We start from the raw sequence: 16,868 nt of genomic DNA, 5'->3' as shown, positions 1-16,868 counted from the left end.
AGTGAAAGGAGCAGTGTAACCATTTGAGCCTAAAACAAGGTTGTTGTTTTTTTGTATTCTGATAAAATTCTGATACCTTTTAAAAAATCTATGCCCAAAACATAACCAAAACACACACACAACTATCTTTATGTGGACTTCTCATAGACGTAATGATTTTTATTCTGTACAAATTGTGTATTATATCCGCTTATTCTAATCCTAACTGTCCGTAAAACACTCACAGGAAACATTTTGCATTTTTAAAAACTACTGTGGGTGATTTATGAGCCGTTTACCTCATGGGGAAAAAAATCCACCCATAAAGACAAAATTTACTGGTATTGTTATACTTTTGGGGACATTTGGAACCCACAACGTAGGGAATACAAGTTGCAATATGTTGTAGATTATTAAAGACACAAACCCTTCACTGCATGACAGCTGCACCTTTAGTAAACCTCATAATTCCTGCAGCACAAGGACATTATGGTTGTTTATGAGCATTGAAAGTGGCTGGTCTGTTAGCTAAATATTTGACTGCGTGTCACCGCATCCCAAACGACTAAAACAATACAACTAAAGAAATGTCCACGGTGCTTAGAGAAAGCACTTACTGAACAGCACATCACCGATGAGCTGCCCATAAGCGTGCCCATGCCCGAATCTAATGTGAGTGCGGGCTGTCGGGGGAGACGGGAGGGAGGACAAGCGTGCTTCAGCCCGGTTCAAGGTAACTGTACATAGTGTGAGAACGCCCTAATAATAAAATAGACCATCAAAATTAGGTATTACCAAGTCTACGGTCTAAAGTCAAAAGGTAACCGTGCCTTCTGTGTTGTGGCCCCAAGAATCTGGAACTCTCTCCCTCTAGCACAGAGAACTCAGGGGTCAGTTGAACTTTTTGAAAAGCAGTTAAAGACGTATCTTTTTGGTCAAGCCTTTAATTAACAGTATGGTGAGCTAGTTTTGCATTGGTGTTACTGTACTTGGGTTTTTAACTTGTTTTATTATGTTTTATTTTATTGAAATGTGTTCTTTTACCTTTTTTCTGATTTTTGTAAAGCACTTTGTGACAATGTCTGTGAAAGGTGCTATATAAATACACCTCTACTTACAAAATACTACACTTAAATGCATTGACACATGAATTCTGCTAATTGTGCTATTGTTCTTATTTCTCACAGCAGTTCTTCAAACCCAACCAGACCTGTCATCTGTATACGGAGAACCTGAGGATGCCACAGCATGAATATTCCCATCATCACAGCAGGCACTGCTCCAATACACCGACTGTCAGACATAGCTGCTAAAGTTTATGAAGCAGAAACATTTGCCACATGCAGACGTATAGCGCATTTCTGAGGAATCGCCTTCCCCCTGGCCCAAAACCTCCATGTATGCATTCTGTGAGGATCTGAAGCCAGTAAAAATAGTTTGGCCTCTTTTAGGGGAAAGAAGTTTCTCTTTAACAAACTGAGGGGGCAGCTCTGCATTTCAGAGTTGTTTTTTTGGGGGGTGTTGAAGCAAAGTGAGGGTGGCTGTGGCTTTTCGGGGCTTTCTGGCAGTCTGTGCTTCAACTTAACAGCCAGTGCAATACATCCAGAGGACATAAAATGGTATGTGTGCGCACCACATTCGAAGACTATATCAGTTAAGTCTGCAGGACCGTTGATGTATCGTTTAACATGGACACGTTTATCCTTGTAATGCACACGATGTGTATTGTTAGTGTCAGTTGATATTTAAATATAAACCCAAAGCATTTGGAGCGTATGGTGTGTGTGTATGGAGTTAAACAGCTGCAGACAATCGATCCAAGTACACACAATTTAGCCGTCTATCCTTTCACTCCCTCTCTACATGCGAATGAGTCATCCAAAGCAAGGACATGTAGACATTTAGATATCTGCCAAGTTCCCTAATGACCTGCAATGACAATCTTGTTTCCATTTACTCCAAACATCACTGCACAGACTCACAAGCAGCGTCCAAAATTCTTCACTAAAGATGATGGAAAGCAGGGGGTTATCAACAACATATGTGATTTAAGCATATATGAATTTTTAGATCAGTACTTATAGGAGGAAGATGTTCTAGTTCTAGTTGGCTGACCCTCGAATCTTACAGTAACACCCCTGGGCGTCTGTTCTGTTTTTAGGATTGTAGATATGACCAACTCCGGTCTTGCAGATAAGCAGAAGCAGACATCTGTCTCTGAACTCAGCACTTCCAGGTTCATCTCTCTCCCATCTGCCCCCATGACACGAGCCCCTCTCCTGCCTACCCGACATTTAAAGAGCTCCTGGCATTTGTTTGAAGTTAGCATAGGCATTAGCTCTGGTTTCCTGCTTCAAATCCCCATGCAGGCCCAATAAAAGGGTTGTAAGTTTAAAATTCACTAAGGTGGATTACGCTCGTTACAAAAATGTAATACAAACAAACTTGGCATTTACTGACTATTATGAAGAAATATCTAGCACCCGCTGACCTCTCCCCTCATGAGGCTTTACGCTTAGTCAGAGATGTCTATTCAGACAGACCTCCTTGTAATCTGACCAGTTAAACGATGCCGCCAAGTTAAGGACAGTCATACTTTACAATAAAAGTATTGTTTATATATAAGTAAAAGTGAAAGCAAATTATATGGTGTATAGTTTTCAATAACCTGCATTTTCAGGCCCCAAAAATGTATTTGATAAATAAATTAATAGCTTTTTGAACGTTTTTAAAAAGCTGTTGGCTAAACATTCCATCAGTGATGTTATAACTGTAAAGTGATGATTGATTTGATGGAAGATTCCTGTCCCAATACCCACCTTCCAATCTTTGCACTTGTCTACTCGTATCTTCCATATTTGGCCAAATTAAGCTTCAAGTGATAGGAAATTCTTATACCATGATCATTTTGGATTTCGAGTCATTGCATATGACACTCTGTGATGCATAAAAAAACATAATTTGTACAGTAACATATAAAACATTCATTTTTTCAAATCATTCTTTTTTTATAGATGCATATAAATAAGTAGATGCATCGTGTTCTGTAAACACTCAAGAGCAAACTGACCATCTGCAACTACAGTATACTTACACATTAATATCTTTATCACAGTAGACTTCAGTAGATGATTTTGATAAACTAACACAACACAAAGGCATAAGATTTAAAATTGAGATGAGTTGATACATAAATAAACACAAACTGGTAAAATATCATGACAGTTTTTGGGAATTTAAATGTCGCTCGCATTTAAAACCAGAGGAGAAACACTAGCTATGTTTCCATCCACCTATTTTTATGCGCATATTATATGTGTGCATAAAAATTGTAAAAATGCACATACAAAACGTGCATAACTGAGCAGGATAAACTTTTTATTCGATAAGAAAAGATGCGCATAAACCATGATGGAAAGAAATACCGAACACATTCCAGCATGCACATTAAAAAAGGTCATGCGATTTTGTTATAACATGTGATGATAAAAATGTGTGTGAATGGACAAACCAGCAGACTGACCACATTGTAAAACAAATGCTTAACCATTTCAGTACTGTTGTTATTATAATATTAATGACCTCCAGGATTGTCAAGAGCTTCTGTGCTCTTAGTCTCATGCCTTTAAACACGCAAAATAAAAGATTCACGCAGTTTCTCCTACCGCAGAAAATTCAGTTTTTACTGTTGATATTTGGTGGCAGTAATCAGGAAGTGACGATTTTGTTCTATTTGATCCATTGGATGGAAACACTGTTTTATTCGCATGTCTTTTATGTGATATTCCAGTTTTGCACATGAAGTTAATTCACATTTTTGGATGGAAACATAGATAGTGGTGCAACATCCTGGAAAACACAAAGATTTTCACATGAAAAATAGACTGTTACAAGATGGTGGACAAGTCAAAGTAGAAAGGTGGCATTTATGTATATCTATGGTGGGGAACTTCAAGTTGCATAGAAGTATGTATATATATATATATATATATATATATATATATATATATATATATATATATATATATATATATATAAAGAGAGAGAGAGAGAGAGAGAGAGAGAGAGAGAGATGCCTTGATTCAAACCTGAATTAAACAAATTACTATTGCTGTATCCTACATGACCTGTGTTCATCTACATAAAATGTCAGTGATTGAATGTAAATGTAAGATGTGCATCTACTCCAAACTGCACGTCTCAGAATAGCAGAACAGAGCTGAAAGGAACTGGTTTGCCTTTGACATCTGGGTTGACTGATTTGAACCGCATACTTGGTGAGACAGGGAGTATGCTTATTGTCAAGGGTCAGAGCCAAAGTTTTTCTGTTAGTGAGGGGAGTTTTCGGCACGTAAATCTGGCCTCTCTGGGACCGTCTGGCTGGCAGGCAGGAGCGCGGCTCAATCTACAAGAACTGTACATGCTCCTCAAACACGTGGAGATGAGCCAAAGGGCCGAAATCAACCCCAAACTCGCATATTGCGTGTGGTCGGGAAGATGGTTCGTAATGAGGAATAAATCAGGAGTTACATGCTGAGGATAGTGGGATAGTTTGTATTGTAAAAGCCTAACTTTGTCTGACAGGTTGGCTTTAGTGGAGATTTCCACGCACCTGTGGGAAGATGGTGGCATCAGAGTAGTTAAGTCAGTCGTAAGGCACTTTGGGGTCAACTAGGAAATTCTCACCTGTCACCTGACAGATGTAAATAAAAAATATTTTACCACAGTAAGATTGCTCTCTGAACATGAGTATAACAGATAGTCAGAGGCATCATGACCATGATCGTGACCTGATTTTTATATATATATATTTCATGATTATTCCAGGTAGATGATTAATAGTCAGTGGTGTAAAGTAACAAATTACAAATAAGTAGTTTTAAAAGTGTGCACTTTTATTTTCTCTTGAGTAATTTTTTTGTTATATCTGTACTTTTACCCCACTATTTTCCTTCAACCTGCAGTCCCTACTTTTTTTTTTTGTTGTTGTTTTTGGGGATTGGTTAAAGTAGAATAATCATTCCCATCAGAATAATTCCCATTCAATCAAAAATTATCAAAATTTTGCATCATAATGAACAATTTCAAAACATGTTTGGAATGTGTCCAAGATGTCCAAAATCTTTACACACATTGACTCAGAAACTGTTTAGACTTCATGTCACTGATGAGAAAATGAAGGATGTCAACTTTATGGTCTTAATCACTAAATGCACAACAGAATGTTACGTTTTCACACAAACGCACACAAACTGCATGTGAACACATCATTTTTTCACAGTGTTATGCTGAAGTAATACTTGAGTACTTTGAAAAGGGTTCCTTTTTACTCATACTTTAGGTAATATTTACAATAGATAATTTTACTCTACGTGCACTACATTTTTAGGAAAGTAATAGTACTTTTGCTTGAGTGTAAATTTTCAGTACTCTTTCCAATACTGTTAATAGTGTACAAGTTACTGACTTCTGCAGAACTTTCCCATTTTAAAGACAAAACATGTACGTGTAGCTTATGTGTAGATGTGGACTTAATGATTTGGGGGCCCTAAGCAATTCCAGGTATGGGACACTAGTGTTAGTAATAACAACAAACGATATTTGTTTTCTCTCGGGATTCTATTTTTTTTAAAAACAATATATTACAACAATATATATACAAATAAAAAGCAAGTTCGCATAACATTGAATAGATTTCAACACTTGCATGTGCAGTATAGAACCAGGTATAGAAAAGAAGTAATTCATTCTTTTTTTTTCAGCTTAGTCCTTTTATTAATCAGGGGTCGCCACAGCTAAAAGAACCGTCAACATTTCCAGCATATGTTTTACGCATCGGATACCCTTCCTGACACCAATACACTCTCATTAACACAAACACTACAGACAATTTAGCTTACCCAATTCACCTACAGCACATGTCTTTGGACTGTGGGGGGAAACCGGAGCATCCAGAGAAGACCCACGTCAACACAGGAAGAACATGCAAACTTCACACAGCAACGCAAACTTGACCCAGCTGAGGTTCGACCAGCGACCTTAGAAAAGAGGTAATAACATTAAAATCTTAATGGTTTTAGACAGATTTTATAACATATGATAGAAAAATTATAAAATAGCTTCAGGATGATTAATATAGGCTTCTTGGCATTGGTCGGGCCCCCTATTTTCCCAGCGCCCTAATCTGTTGCTTTCTTCACTTATTGGTTAAGTCTGCCCCTGCTTATGAGATTCAGAACCAATGAGTCTTTGCAAGCTTGTGGTTTAGGAAATACCTCCCAAATGTAACAAAAGGTTAGTTAGAAAGGTTATCCAAAAATTTAAATGACTCACTCTTGAGCCAGATATATGTGATATTTAAATCACACACAAAACACACACAAAACAAATTCCAGACAAAACAAAATTACTACTTGTTGCTCCTAATGATCTTGAGATCTTGTGAAGCACTATGATCAGCCTATATATTTAACTGAACAAAATGACAACAATATTATTATGTTTTATCCACAAATTCTGTAAACAGTCTGTGAATTTTTATGTGAACTTTATTTGTCAACACCTTGTTCCAATGAAACACAAACAATGTTATCAAAAAGTCAACTTGGCTCTTTTCCACACAGGAAAAATGACAGGCAAACACCCACAATGGAGTTGTGTTGCAATTTTGCTTCAACATTTCTATCAAGATTTAACTTCAGCTCCCCCTTTACACTATAAAACAACACCACCATGCATCATGATTCACAAATCTGTCACTAGTGCTTAAATCCCAAAACAAAACTAGTCTAATATTGCCCTTACAATAGCAAGACACGGCACATGCCTTTAAAGACACTTCCGTTGATACATAGATTGCAGTAAATGAATCAGTGATGGATCAGTTTAGATTGGTGGATGGATCAGTCATATGACGAGACAGCAGGAAGGTCAAACACACACTTGAAATTAGGGCCAAAGGTTTCATCAAAGGGGACTGGGTGAAATAAGTAGGGGAAATCCTAAAGGCTTCCAATTTCATTTCCCATGCATTTACAAAAAGAGGCTTCTCCATTCAAACTGCTAGATCTCACACTACTAGAAGGCAGTAGACACTTGAGAAAGTCCCTTAGGATGTTTATGTCTTGACCTCAACGTGATTAGCGGTTGCCCCATGATGACTTCTCTTTTGACTTCCAAACAACAACTACAAGTTTGACATATTGGAAATATTTTAACAAAACATCTACTGCCATCTTCCTGCCTAAAATGGTACTGGAGCAATGTTTAAAAAATTCCTTTAAAAAAAATGATTAAATCTACATATAGATATCTAATAGTTTTCTAAGTAAATTATGTTGAATAATGTCTATTTTGTGATAATGTCTGCAGTTTTTCTGTGTAATAAAAAAAGAAATGAAGATCAAAGGCTTTTCGAGCCTCTGGTGATCTTTGGCTCCTGGATTTGCTGGTGTTGGGTTTTCTTACATAATAAAAAATTCTTCCCACACTCTAAACAAGCAGTTCATTTATAAACACTGTACAATTACTGGCACCGGCTTTACCACTGAAACTGGGAGAGAGACAGATTGTGGAAGGAGGAGGGAGAGAGGTAGACCCAAAATGAGCAGAGTGCTAAAAGAACTGAGAACTGGGTGAAAACTTCAGGGTGAACTTAAAAGAAAAGCTATTCTGATGAGACATAAAACGCCTAGTAAATTTTTGCCTGGTCAGAGGGAGCAACCTCATTTTTGTTCCATATAATTTTTAGGTATCATTTTACAACCAACTAATCCTAATCCGGTGTATAATTATTCGGTAGACCTAAAGAACTGTATATTAATGATGACTATTCATCCTAACATTTATTAGAACATCAGTAAATAATGGCACATTCACATTTTTAGAAAGCTTTCAACTTCAGAATTGTCAGGCAGAATGGATTAAAAGTGATTGTGTTGCTTGTAACCCTTTATTTTCCATTTTATACATTAGGCTATCAAAAAATTTGTGAACACTACAATATCAGTACATTAATAATGATACTAATATGTAATCTAAACATTACTTTATTATGAACTAATGATGAGTTAATGCATGTGATAATCATGAACTAACTTTAACTACAGCATGAATCACATGAGTTGATGTGTAAATAACGGCTATGTTCATTACTTGTTTGTACATGATTGTTTGTTAATTAATGTAGGGTAACACTATAATAACTACACACTATAAACCACTTTTTAATCATTAGCAAATTGTGAATTCATTGTCTGTTAAGTACTAACTTTTCATTAATAAACGTTAGTAAGCAGTTAATAACTGCAGCTACAAATGCGGTATTCTTGACATAACCACATTTATAATGTGCTTAATAGCTGTACTTAAATACTTTAAATATTTATTTTTCATCACTAAATGAAACAAACCAGTTATTTAAGCATAGTTGGTTGTTTTTTAAGATCATTCAGAAATAGTAGGTAAATGATGAATATAGTTTATTCATCATTTAACATTTATAAAATTAACATTTAACATTTAACAAAATTAACATAAAATTAACACTTATTTCATCAAATTAACACTTATAATTCTTATTATTAAGGCATATATAGTTAATCTGTTTGTTTGCTTTATTAACTCTACTTCATTCAGTTTTTTGACCTAATCTAAAGTGAGGACTATTTATGCTTTATAAATCCCTTATAAATGAAATTAAATTATTATTTTGTTGTTGTTTTATCCAATTTTATGTTTAGTTTGATACTCCTGTCATTCAGCAATGTTTAAACTTTACAGTAATTTTACTTTTTAGATAAGATTGCAAAGATTATTGTTCATTTGATTCCAGGCCTTTAATTGTTATTTATTAGAGAATTATAAAGCATAAATAGTCCTCACTTTAGATTAGATCACAAAACTGCATGAAGTTGAGTTAATAAAGCTTTTATTAACATGCGTAGTAACCATTACCATATGCCTGAATAATAAGATATATAAATGTTGATTTAAATAGTTTATTAATCAATTCATTCTGAATTATCTTAAAACCACCAACTACTCTTAAATACATATGATTTGTAAATAATGCAATACTTAATTTAGTCATGATAAATGAATCAGTAACAAAGTAAGGCACATTATAAATGTGGTTTTAAGTCAAGAATACAGCATTTGTAGCTGCAGTTATAAACTGCTTACTAATGCTTATTAATGTAGAGGTAATGCTTAACAAATAATGAATTCACTGTTTGCTAATGCTTAGTAAATGTGTGTAGTTATCATAAAGTGTTACTGAAAAGTGTTCTGTCAACATCAACATGAACAGTTTAAACACTGAAGTTCTTGAGGAGTTAAGGATGAGTTAATGGTGATTTGCCCGTGTAAGGACATGAGATAACTATACATTAACAGCTCATGACTTTACTTGGAGCTCATGTTGGTTACATAGCTTAAACTTAAATGTTAATTAATACATTAATTAACAACATATACTCATTCATTAATTTCGTAGGTAGTAATTAAGTAGGTAGTGCTGTCGCCTCACAGCAAAAAGGTCGCTGGTTCGAACCTCGGTTCAGTTGGTGTTTCTGTGTGGAGTTTGCATGTTCTCCCTGCCTTTGCGTGGGTTTCCTCCGGGTGCTTCGGTTTCCCCCACAGTCCAAAGACGGTACAGGTGAATTAGGTAGGCTAAATTGTGTGTGTGGATGTAAAAACTTGCTGGATAAGCTGGCGGTTCATTTAGCTGTGGCGACCCCGGATTAATAAAGGGACTAAACCGACAAGAAAATGAAAATGATGTACTGTTATTGTAAAGTACGTGTTACCGAAAAAGTACCACTTACATTGATTTAAATAAGGTAGCCACGCAGCCACGTGGACGCCATTTTAAATTCAGAAACATCTAGACGAATGAACTTCACTGTGATTCTGTCATGTAGTTCTTTTTTGAAACTTTACAAATAAATTGTTTTTGAAAAGATCTGCTATCTACTCATCATGTTTCATAGGCAGAAAATCCAGTTTGTAACAAAAGATCGTGAGTACATTTATTAATTATGATAACCATATACATGTATAATTTACATATCCTAATGCTGATAATGGAACACACATCGATACTAGCCTACGTTGTACTGAGTTTGAGAATTTTTCATAAAATCATTCTTATGTTTACCACCAGATGGCAGTAACGATCTTGATAATCCGTTTTTAAACCTTGTACAAACCCTGTACACTTACCGCCCCTATTATTTTTTCTGCACGTTTATGAGACAATGGTTTACATAAAGAAAGTGATATAGCAAAACAAAGTCTGTCTGTCTATCTGTCTGTCTTAGTCAGATTAAATTAGCTAATTCTTTTTGTGTCTTCTTGAACAAAAAGCATTTTAGATTGCTTCTTGACTGATCACTTACCATTTTTAACAATATAATATACCTAATGTCATTGATATTAGCAGTCTATGCATATTCTGATGACTGCTAGACATATAGTACATACCTGTACAAAACTACTTAAAATCAACATAGTGTCTCAAAGGCACCATCAAAACAAAGAGTTAATTTATTTACCTTAAACCATTCAATATTTTAAATCAGATTATTTATTCGTTTATGTTTTGCATCACGCTTGAGTAACTATAATCTGAAACATCTGAAGTCCAGCATCACCTTTGTCAATGTTTTTTATAGTTCAACAAACATGTTTTTTTTTTTTTTTCAATTTCATAATGGGCACTTGATGGACTGCAGCAACCTTGACAAGATCAACTTCCTCTATGAACCCGAGAGCAACAGAAAGACGGACTGTGTCTGTTCATGGCAGTCATACTCTCAATGGATGATGCAGAGAGACAAGCTAGTAAATAAAAATTAATCGGTCAGTGAGCGTGAAAACGTCCGCAGCTCCATAGAGGCCTGCACATCCCAGCCCCCTGGAGACCATCCTAGACCTGATGCCGTCTGACACCATGCCAGCTCTTTTAAGAGCACCAGCTCAACTACTAGCCAGTGTTTTTGCCATTATGCACTGGTGAGTGATTTATGATTTATGATATGATTTAACGTTAATCGATGAAACGTTTAGTAATTTCTTTTAACAGCACACTTCTGTCTGTTTCTTTCTGGATAGGAGTATGGGGTTGCAGAGTCCTGAGCGATGCCGATCTTCGTCCAAAGACGGTGGAACTTTGCCCAGTGGCTTCACAATTAAAGATGGCATCTCTTCACCATGCCGACATGAAGAAGTATGTACCCCCTAGATAGGAGGAGAAATTCACACATGAAAGTCACTCAAGGACGTCACTTGTCAGGATAGTTCGGAAATGCAGCATGAATGCTGGCAAGGAAAGTGGGTAACTGAAGTCTGCCAATTTTCTGGTGCCTCATGTGGCTTGGAACCAACTTCATCTGCAAAAGTGACATCCCATTTAAGCTGCTTGTCCTTCATAATTTAACTGGACACATTTTCTAGCCACTGGGATAGGTTTTCTGACATTTCTTTGTCCTTAAAAACTGAATTATAAGACGTGCCGAGTCCAGAATAAGAGTGAAATTTAGTTGATTTGATAGTTTTGTAAACATGTCAGCTTCCAGGATTGCAGTAGGCAGTAATAATATGAATTATGGGATAATGGATACTGATGTGTTGCAGGCGCTGAATGATTCCATTTATTCACGCTGACTCCTCTTTCACGTCCCCATTTATCAAAGAAGACCTCGCTGTCACTGCTGATGCATGGCTGAATGGAAAAATGACATGTTCCTCTGTTTGTTGAATGACTGTATCACTTTAAAGAGCATTTGTGTTTTGACAGCTTCCTGTCGACCAATTTTCAACCTGACATTACTGTGTAATAAAAAAATGGGACGAGGTTGCTAGAGATAGTGTTTGCACTTTAGCCCTGCTCAGTGAAGCTCTGTCATGTTTGGTTGATGGTTACCCAAAGCTAAAGCACCACCACACTATGTGGTTTGACTAAACCTGCGTAAATTCTCCCATAAATTGAAGGCTGTGGGAAGATAATAGGCAGTACATTACAGTTTAGTGGGCTGTTAATGTGATGGGGAAAATCTACTTTTTGTATAGAGTTGTTCTGTAGCTACTCTGAATCAGGTTGTTAAGTCATAAAATATAGAATACAGTTTTTTGGTCCAAGCCACTACCTGTTTCTGTTGAGAATATGGCCATGTTTAGACACTTTTTATTTATATCACACTGTTTTAAGATACTCTTTTAAAAACAGTCAATGTACAATACAGTCTATAAGAGTGTGGCTTCAATACCATTGTTTTAACAAATCAGAATCCCTCTGTGGGCATCTGAGATTTCAAAATTAAACTTTGACATAAAAATTTAGGATTGTTTAGGGTGGTTGTTAATGTTAGACATTCTGTTAGAAACTGTTAACTGATGTTAGACTTACAAGAGGGTTATTTAAAAATATATTTTTAGAGTTCCTTATTTTAAATAGCTTGTAAATAATTTGATTAATGGTGTTAGATACTACTAACACAGGATTATAAACAGTTATAGTGGACACACTAAATCATGACTCTTTAAAAAAGTATAATTTCCGCCAAAGGAAAATAGCTAAGCCAGAGCTACAAACAACAAGACAGCAGCAACATACAAATAAATTTATTGTCATGGCATCCAAGATGTACCTTAATTTTTACTTGAATAGAGCTAATAACAAGGATTAACAAGGTAATAACAAGGTCCATGATGGTTTTGTGAAACAAAACCTATATACAGTATAAGGTATCTGATGATATAATATCTAAACAATTAGGCTGCTCAAGAAATTAAACATTATATTACCCGTTACTACCAGTACTTTTTATTAAATGTCTTGAGCATGAGCTCTTAAGGGTGTCACACACCGCATGCGCCGCTCAGCGCTGCAACATGGCACGCACATGACAGTTGAAAGTATCGCACACCAGGCGCACATTTGCATGTTATTTAAAATATAACTATTCAGATGGTGCTTTGTGGCGTGGCTGGGTGACTCGGACAGCCACCGACTTGCGGCGCTGGTCTGTGTACCTTGATAGAAACCTTTGTTTAGAATTCTAAAATGCATGGCGCTGCGTGGTGCCATGTGGCGCGTCATCAAACCGCGCTTCTGGTGTGTGACCCCTTTAATGTAAACAATCAGCCTGCTCAAGACATTAAACATTACATTACCAGTAACTACCAGTAGCTTGGTTGTATTTAAAAGATGCAAATCAATGTATGCTCATGCTTCATTTGTAATATGATAATAATAATAATAAACATGTTATTTTTTCATATACCTTACTTTGATTATATACAGCTACTCAGCTAACATGAAAATGATGGTCATATTTCCTAATTCCTCCAAAAGTCCCACCCTCAAGAGGCTCTGATTGCTCAGCTAACAATAATGTGGATTCGCGGATCAGCTCCACGTCCCCAGAAAAGGCGTCATGCTTATTTAAGCATGTGCTTTTGTGCTGTGTAAACACTGTCAGTCAGTGTAGCTGTTAGCCGTTCAGTTTGAGCCTCAATCAGACATAAAAGCACAAAGAAGACACAGCTGTACCTCATGCAAACGTGCTAATCACTGCGCCACCGTGTCGCCAATATTATATTATATGATATAAAATATGATAGTGGACCACCCCTTTAATACAATTTCTAGTCATACATGCTTTATTTGAAAAGAATGTTGTAAAACAACTATGTGCATGTTCAAATCTGTATATTCATACATCAGGAGATTTGAGTGCTTTTGCTTGAAACAAGTGCAAAAGATGGCATACACAATGGTTTTATGTTTGTTTGCCATATATTATTTTAGTTTGACAGTCCTTGCTCGCCATTCACTTTTCATTTTATGAGGTCTTTTGTTTTCCACTGGCATGGCATAAAGGCTGAATAAATGCTGACAACGTTTTTTTGGGAGGACTATTCCTTTAAGATTTCTTAAGTGAAATATAGTCTTTCTCCAGTATTAATCCAAAGTCTTGAGTGATAAATAACACCATTGAATCATTCAGTGCTCCAGCACTTCTAAAGAGAAGCAATGAACTTATTTTCAACTCCCTGCACTTCTTATCAAGTCAATACGAGTAAGGCTCAATCCATTTTACATAATGCATGATACTGAGTAGTGAATATACAAAAGAAAAAAAAGTAATGGAATCCTTTATTTTCTTTTCCTCAATTGTAGATGGACTTTGAGGAAGTCCTTTTTGAGGCCGGCCTGTCTAGACTCATTGTCCATCTGCCCACCGCCTGGAGATGTGAAATATTGATTAGCTCATTCACCCACATGATCCAGCGTTGGCTTCTCCTGTCAGGCTTATTTAAACTCTCACCCGTGAAGGGGCTCCCCAGTGAAGGGCAACCGAATCCAGCAATCAGCAAAGAACCAGAAGGTGAGAGATGCTTCTCAAGGCCTGGGTGCAGGGGGAAGGGTGAAGAGGGTGATTTCTTTTACAATAAACCTCTCGGATGATGATGTCTTTATGACGGATGTTCAAGTAGGAGAAAGATCCTGTGCGTTTGATTAAATGGAAAGAAAGAGGCGATGACCTGCATTCGCTAAACCTGGTGCCCTATAAACACTCCACTTTCATTTCAGATGTCAGTTTGCCAAGATGATGGCATTTGAGGTACCAGATAAGTGAAAAGGTTACTACTGCAATAGCCAGCATGCTAAGCTGTGTTAAGCCTCTCGTTTGTCTGCCTGAAAGGTCACTCATTTCCTTCGCAGAAGTCAACTGTTTTGGTAATAGGTTTGCTCTCTTGTGCTGTAGCCAATTTTGTCTTTGCCTCTTTTTACCCCTTCTTTATTTTCCACTGTGGCTCATTCATTTTCTTGAGGTTATGTGGGAAAGGATCAACATACAAAAAAAAAAAAAAAAAAAGATAACTTTTTTTTTGTTTTCTGACAGCACTGAGATGACAGTGTGACAGTAAATACATGAAAAATAAAACAGCTCAGTGGGTTAACAAGTACAAAAAAAAAAAGCTGAAAACTTGTTTATAGAAACCCCAGAAAAACTTTATCAGGTTAAAAGATTTCTGTTTCATACACATAGTTGAAGTCAGAATTATTAGCCCTCTTGAATTATTAGCACTCTGTTTATTTTTCCCTAAATTCTGTTTAATGGAGAGATTTTTTTAAACATATTTCTAAACATAATAGTTTTAATAACATATCTCTAATAACTGTTTTATTTTTATTTATTTTTTAATAATGCCATGATGACAGTAAATAATATTTTACTAGATGTTTTTAAGAAACTTCTATACAGCTTAAAGTGACATTTAAAGGCTTAACTAGGTTAATTAGGTTAACTAGGCAGGTTAGGTTAATTAGGCAAGTTATTATATAATGATGGTTTATTCTGTAGATTATGAAAAAAAAATAAATAGCTTAAAGGGGCTAATCATTTTGACCTTAAAATTGTGGTTTAAAGAATTAAAAACTGCTTTTATTCTAGCCTAAATAAAACAAATAAGACTTTCTCCAGAAGAAAAACTATTATCAGACATACTGTGAAAAATCCCTTGCTCTGTGAAACATCATTTGGTAAGTATTTAAAAAAGAAAAAAAATTCAAAGGGGGACAATAATTCTGACTTCAACTGTACATAATAATTGTATCGCAATATAATGATGCTAGGTGTAAAACAGCGTTACTCAAAATGCTCAAGAAATATTATTATTAATAGTAATATCATTAATGATAATAAGGAAAACACTTTAGTTTACATACCTATTTATACTCTTAACTACTGGCTTATTGCCTGCTTATTATTAAGATAGTGGCTGTTTATTAGTACTTATAAAGTTGATGAACTTATTCTCCATCTTTTATACTCCCCACCATATAAAACCAACAGAGACTCATTGTGAAAATGTACCCCCGTATACATTTTTGGAGAGCTCGAATTATGTAGTCAGAGCTATGCATAGCTGCATTTCATCTTTAAAACGAACGAAACCGCCAACTGCTTCTGTTTTATTTTGCACTACCAACTGACAGCTTACTTTTGTGTCAACGGCTTTTCCACTGTTACTAGTTTGCCCAGTTAGCTCGCCATGTGCATTGGCGGACTTAAGATGCAGAGAGGAGATGACCGTGACAATGTTGTTTGAGTCAGGCAAAGAACAGCTCCAGAAAGCAGGTAAAACGAAAACAAAAGGCAAAAAAATTAAACAAATAAGTAAATAACATGAGAACATAGTAAGATCTGAAAACGTGGAAAAAATCAGGCGAGGGCTTTTCTTTGCTTTTGAAAACGCTGTCGATTGGGTTATCGGTCAGTCAATTAGTCAGTCCGTCAGCCAGTCGACAGCAGCCTTAGGTTCACAAATGGCACTCGCGAGAGAAATTTGAGATCTGAAAAAGCATACACAGCGGCCTCTGGTGGATTCATGAAAACAAAAACTGCAAAAAACATACCTCCTGAGACATATTTCACACTCTTCTGAAATATATAGAGGGGTACGTATCCATAATGAGCCTGGGTTGCATAAAACACTTACAACCGTACTATTAATAAGCAGCAAATTCGTTTTTTTTTATTAAGCTAAATGTCTTTTAGCTTAATAAAAGGAAGTGTTTAATAGCAAGGTTTTTTACCTTAATATATACTGACCATAATAATAATTTTACTTACTAATAATTAAAAACAAAGTTAAATAAAATATTTAGCAAATCTATCACTGGTAGCTTTTTGATTTTTACATTTTCATGTTCCTATAAAAACGAATACAGAATAAGAAGAGTAGAGAAAGCAATGATGAAAGAAGGAAAGACACACAAAGAGATTCCAACAGTGCTGTGATAAAAGCTTGATATACAGTTCAGCTAAAGCCATGAGAGTTGGCAATTTAAAACCCTGAGCTCAGAATACAAGGCA

This window comes from Danio rerio, chromosome 13, assembly GCF_049306965.1.
Source record: "Danio rerio strain Tuebingen ecotype United States chromosome 13, GRCz12tu, whole genome shotgun sequence".
NCBI classification, from domain to species: domain Eukaryota; kingdom Metazoa; phylum Chordata; class Actinopteri; order Cypriniformes; family Danionidae; genus Danio; species Danio rerio.
Note: the sequence above shows the minus strand (reverse complement) of the source record.